Here is a 5,637-nt window from a genome sequence, read left to right as displayed (position 1 = left end):
CCCAAAGAGGAAGCATTCAACGGCAGTTGACGTATACATCACACTGGTCTCACGTCCTCATCCAAGTGACATAACTCCTGACGTTCGTCATCACGACTGCTCCATTCGCCATTATTATATAAGCTGTGCTTTTCAAGTTGGTTCACGAGGAGGAAGAAGCAGGTATGACCAAAAAAGAAAAAAACAACAACCCAGGAACACGGAATGTGGAAAAGTGTTCGTGATCGCGTAAAAATGGATCATAAAGAGTCATGTTTCTGTCGCTTACATCAAGATGTTTGGCGCCTACACATCTCTCCTAAAATGAAAAATTATGGATATGAAGAACGTTCATTATCTCATGGGGATTTTTTAAAAAATTATTAAAAAAAAAAAAAATCTTAAATTTTTTTTTACGTACGTTCAAGTTGACATAGAGCGTTCGCGACATAACTTTGCTGCTAAGACGACATTCAAAAGAAGTGGACGCTGACTTATAGTTACAGTAAACACAGAGAAAATGAGGGCGTCTGGGTGGTTAAAAAGATTTATTTATTTATTTTATTTTATTTCATTTTATTTTATTTTATTGCAACATTGTCCGACATTAACAGTTTCAAACAAACAGTGTATTTATTTATTTATTTATTTTTTGTTGCAACATTGTCCAATATTAACAGTTTCAAACAAACAGTGTAAGAATTCTTTGCCAATGATTTTACGTTACTTTCACTGCTCGAAACTCAGTCCATACCCCCCCCCCCCCCCCCCCCCGCCCCCACCCCCCACCGCCATCGTTGAAGCCAAGTTACGACTGTCAAATCCAGACAGAAAACTGCACATAATTATGTAAACCTTTCACAACGATAAGACTACACCAATAAATCAACGCTTCTCAGAGTTACTGAAAGTGCTACAGTCAATACTTTACACATTCAACTGCACTATGAACGAAACTCCTTTGAAACAAACAAGCCAGACTGTGCAATATATCGGGATTGTTTTTCCCGTCGTAGAATGTGTGTCTTCTTCTCTTTTTCCCCGTATTCTTCTTTTCCTACTGACCAGGGGTGATTATTTCAATGCAAATATAGGTTATTTCAAACGGCTTGATATCAAGGTTTTGTTTGTTTGTTTGTTTGTTGTTGTTGTTTTTTTTGTGTGTTTTTCTTTTGTTGTTGTGTTTTTGTTTTTTTTATTTTTAGTAAAGTAGTCTTTTGACGAATCCAATATCTGTCTTGCAGACCAGCAAAAAGCCAAAGACCCAAAGTGGACCCCTGCGGAACACCAGTAGGACCCAGCTACAATTGCGATAGTTCACCTTTTTATACCACGTTACAACTTGAATCTGATTGGGAAATTAACGTTTAACACAAAACAAAACTAATCCCAAACACAAAACCAAAGAGGTCGATTTTACAAAAAAACAATAACAACAGCAACAACAACAACGCAACATAAACATTAAGGAAACGCTCAGCGCTTTTAAAAAGAAACTTATGTCGTGTTTACAACAAAGCGAGACAGCGTCTATGCATCAAAATAATTATTCACAACGAGACACGCAGGTGTGAACGGAGAAGATATGCAGCGAATTGTTTTGATAACTAAACGGACGCTGCACACAGCTGCAAAAAACTTGCAATGTTTGGAAAGGAAACAGGATCTTCCTGGGGGTTTTGTTTTCCTCTGTCGAGTGGCGATTGTTGTCTAAAATGTCTACAAATTCTCTAACCACCACCATCTTTACTATCATCACCATCACTTATCTCAGTGTGTCTGTCTATCTCATTCTCTGTCTTGTGTCTGTCGTATGTCTGTTTGTCTGTCTCCTCTCTCTCTGTAACTTAATTTTAGCCCCTATCTTTCGAAAATCGTGTTAGCTTAAAGGCTTTTGTCATGAGTAGTTATGCCACATCCTCAAATGAAAAAGGTGACAAACCGGATTCGTTCACTGAGTGAGATAGGAATTCCGTAAGAAGTGAAGCAGACACCTTTTCCTCATGTTTATTCACGATTTTTTTTTTCATTATTCTTTTATTCCCAAATTTATCTGTGTCTATAATTCTCTCTGTCTCTGTCTGTCTGTCTGTCTCTTTTCTCGTCTTTAATTTGTCTTTGATCACAGACGCCATGATAACTGTTCAAATTGTGAAACTGACATTGTAGACGTTCTTGTGACCTGTGAAGAAAAAAAACGAAGGGAAAAAAAGCAACAACAAACTTTCATTACGTCCACCACTCATATCGTTGGATTTGAGAGAGGGACTGCAAATTCAGCAATATCTATGTCTCGGACGTTGATATCTTCAGTCCAGAAGTAGTCTGGCTTAGCGAATAAGCAGCTGTACATTTTACTGTCATCAGTAACAAGTAAGGAGGAGGGAGGGCGATGTGTTGGGGAGTGGATCGAGTGGGCGAGGAGGGGGCAAGTGCGGGGGTGGGGGGTGAGGGGGGGGGGGGAGAGTGATGGCTAATGGCGTTCTATACTTGTATGACACAGAACAGGAAAAAAACCTGTCTTCTGAACAACACCAAAGAATTCAAGTGTCCCAGCAGCAGTGCAGGGTCTACTCTGGCAAATGGTCTCGTGGCGAACTGACGTTGGTACGACCCGCTCCCTGTGGACTGATTGACTAGTCCTGGGACCAAGAGAAGACTAGATATAGTCTGTGTGTGATGGGGCAGTCAGGATTTAGCAGAACAAGACCTTCATCACTGTGTCGGAGGGAAGAATGTATAAGAGCTAAAAGCAAGCTGAAAGGAGATTTGACTTGCGGTCTCCGCCGATTCAGACGCGTACGTATGCACCCTGTTATGGTTTTTCAAGAAAGATAAATCTGGAGATAAAGCACTGAAATGTCATCTGTGATGATAATGATGATCACAGTGATTATGATGATTATTATTATGATAATAGTGGCCTGTGTCTGTCAGTGTGCCTGTTGGCGTTCACAGCCGGCGTGGCCTGTAAAACAGCATCTGCTATACTGGTTGAACCATCCCACTCCTTCATTCATGCTTGGAACAGCGGTATAGTCTCTCCTGCAGATCTCGTGTGGGATAGATGATGAGTCTGGCTCAACAGCAACAGATGTTTTTTGTTGTTTTTTTCTTGTTGTTGTTGTTATTGTTGTTGTCATGATTATTTTTGTGATTATTGTTATGGTGATGGTGATGATGATGATGATTAGTAGTAGTAGTGTTGTAGTAGTTGTAGTTGTAGCAGCAGCAGCACTACTACTACTACTACTAGTAGTAATAGTAACATTGAACCTATGCTACATGTAAGGGCTAGATTGAAAGATATGAGCTCCAGTTCGTGCACTCGTTCAGTCTTTGTTCCTGGACTGCGACTCCGGCCACGTTCATTCGTACACACGAGTGGGCTTTTACGTGCACGACGACCGTTTCTTGCCCCCTCCATGTAGTCATCCTCCGTTTTTAGAGAGTGGGGGGGGGAAGGTGTATGCCGGATATGGTCTTGTTTCCATAACCCAACGAACGCTGACATGGATAAAGGGATTTTCAATGTGTGTGTATTTGATCTTCTGCATGCGTACACACAGGAATGCTTAGTGATTATGAAAACACACGCACGCATACCACACTCCCACACTCCCCCCGATCACTCAATCCGCCCACAGTATGCACGGAAGTGCGTCACAACCTGGACCACCACCACCAGTTGCAGCCATCAGGAAGTCCTGAACTGTCAGCTGGGACTTAAATCTGAGCAAACATGAAGATAACAGCTGGGGCAACCCGGTTAATATGTCGAAGCTACACGGATATAGTGTATGAAGGGGTTTCCACTGTTACTAATTATAAATGACTTGGTTCCCACTCTGGTTCCGTTTATTGTCTCCCCTGGCCCTGTTCGCCGTTTATGCCCCCCCCCCCCCCCCAACCCCCACCTACCCTCCTCACCGTATTTGTCATATTCTCTCTCTCTCTCTCCCTTTCTCTCTCTTTTCCCTCTCTCTCTTTCTCTGCTTCAGATGGAATAAGACTTTGTTTAGTTTGGGTGAACTTAAATCCATATCCGCCTGCCACATTTTCTCACCCTTAGTGAAGATGAGTGAATAAGATTTTGTTTCTAACTATTTATATCGGTCACTCAATGTATCCATTATTTGTCCGTTTCGTGGTCGTAAGAAGGTAGCAAATAGGTGTGTGTGTGTGTGTGTGTGTGTGTGTGTGTGTGTGTGTGTGTGTGTGTGTGTGTGTGTATTTGAGTGCGTACGCACACGCGCGTGTGTGTGTTTCATTTGATTTTTTTTACTTTGTCCCTGTATGTGCATATGTGTAGGTATGCGCGTGTGTCTGTGGGTGAGCAGTGTAGGAGTGGGTGTTTGTTGTTATTGTTTAGACTGAAGGAATGCTTGTGCTGATTAGTTCGCTGTTATCCACCGGTTAAAATATCATTGTTAGATTTGAGGATTATGTCCCAGCTATGCCCTTCGTAATCAATTCGCAAATCAGACATAGTCCAACACTGAATCAGCTAACTCCAGTGTCGCGGGATGGAAACAGATGACCTGACCTGCTTGTGCATGTGCATGTAGCTCGTCACAGCGCTGGCTGCATTCCTGCGCTTGGAGTCAATGGACTGTGTTATAACTTCCTGTCATGCTATTCAAACTAGAATGAGGTGGGGGAAAACACTCGTTCATGTCGCGGGTCGCTCGTTCGGGGCAAATCTGTGTGTGTGTGTGTGTGTGTGTGTGTGTGTGATCTCTCTCTCTCCCTCTCTCTCTGTACTCGTCATACTGCAACCCCACCCCCACCCTTTCTTTTTACTGAATGACACAAGGGCCCGCCGCTCGCAATATATATATATATATATATATATATATACATATATATATATATATATATATATATATATATATATATATATCTTACCTTTACCCCTGCAGCGGCGGGGGTTTCAGTCAGTAGTGCACGCGCGGTTTGGCGGTCGGTCCCGTCTCAGGCCCATCCGGCCAACCGACCGACCGACAGAGACAGACAGACAGACAGACAGACAAAGTTATCCCTCTTCCTTCCCTCAACTCACTACTTACTACCTGTGGGACAGTAAATGAAACAGGGCTCCTCCGACACCTCTCCAAAGCTTGTGGTGGCAAAACAAGGGCAGACCACCCCCCGCCCTCCCACACACACACTCCCACACCTCTTCTAGTCTCTCTCTCGCTCTCTCCCTCTCTGTCTGTCAGCCAATCAGGAGGGCCCGAGGAAGGAAAGGGGCAGGTCCCCACGGCGTCCCTGGGCCCAACTAGAGCGTGAGACGTGCTGCCAGTTAGCCGGCTCTAGCCTCGCCCCTCCCGTCCGCAGTCCGCTGGCCCCCCTACCCTCCTCTCTACCCTCTTCTCTCTCTCTCTCTCCCCTCCAATGCTTTGCCCCGCTCCAAGCTCGAAGCGCCAAGGCCCGACCAACGTCGCCAGCTGCCGCTAATACCCGATTAGCTTTCGATCCTGTCGGACCGTGCTACACCTTTTCCCCCCCCGACTACTACAGCCAGACGCTTGTCACTCAGTCTACAAGTCCGAGAGAGAAAAGGAAAAACGTGTTTAGTTGGTGGTGGGCATACAGTTAAGTACAGCTGTGAGTGGCCCCGTTGTCTTGTCGCACCGTGCAAAAAAAAAAAAAAAA

General features: G+C 44.0%; 1 protein-coding gene across 1 annotated transcript in view; it reads left to right on the top strand.

The window, feature by feature from the left end:
* Positions 1–5,423: 5,423 nt before the first annotated feature.
* LOC143274889 (uncharacterized) overlaps positions 5,424–5,637 on the top strand; it is an 81,360-nt gene continuing 81,146 nt past the window's right edge. The window contains exon 1 of the mRNA XM_076578874.1: positions 5,424–5,637. This exon is cut by the window's right edge and continues 1,238 nt beyond it. The gene's annotated coding sequence lies outside the window, so the exon portion shown is untranslated.

The sequence above is a fragment of the Babylonia areolata genome, chromosome 2, assembly GCF_041734735.1.
Source record: "Babylonia areolata isolate BAREFJ2019XMU chromosome 2, ASM4173473v1, whole genome shotgun sequence".
Taxonomy (NCBI): domain Eukaryota; kingdom Metazoa; phylum Mollusca; class Gastropoda; order Neogastropoda; family Buccinidae; genus Babylonia; species Babylonia areolata.
Note: the sequence above shows the minus strand (reverse complement) of the source record. Positions and strands in the feature narration are given on the sequence as shown.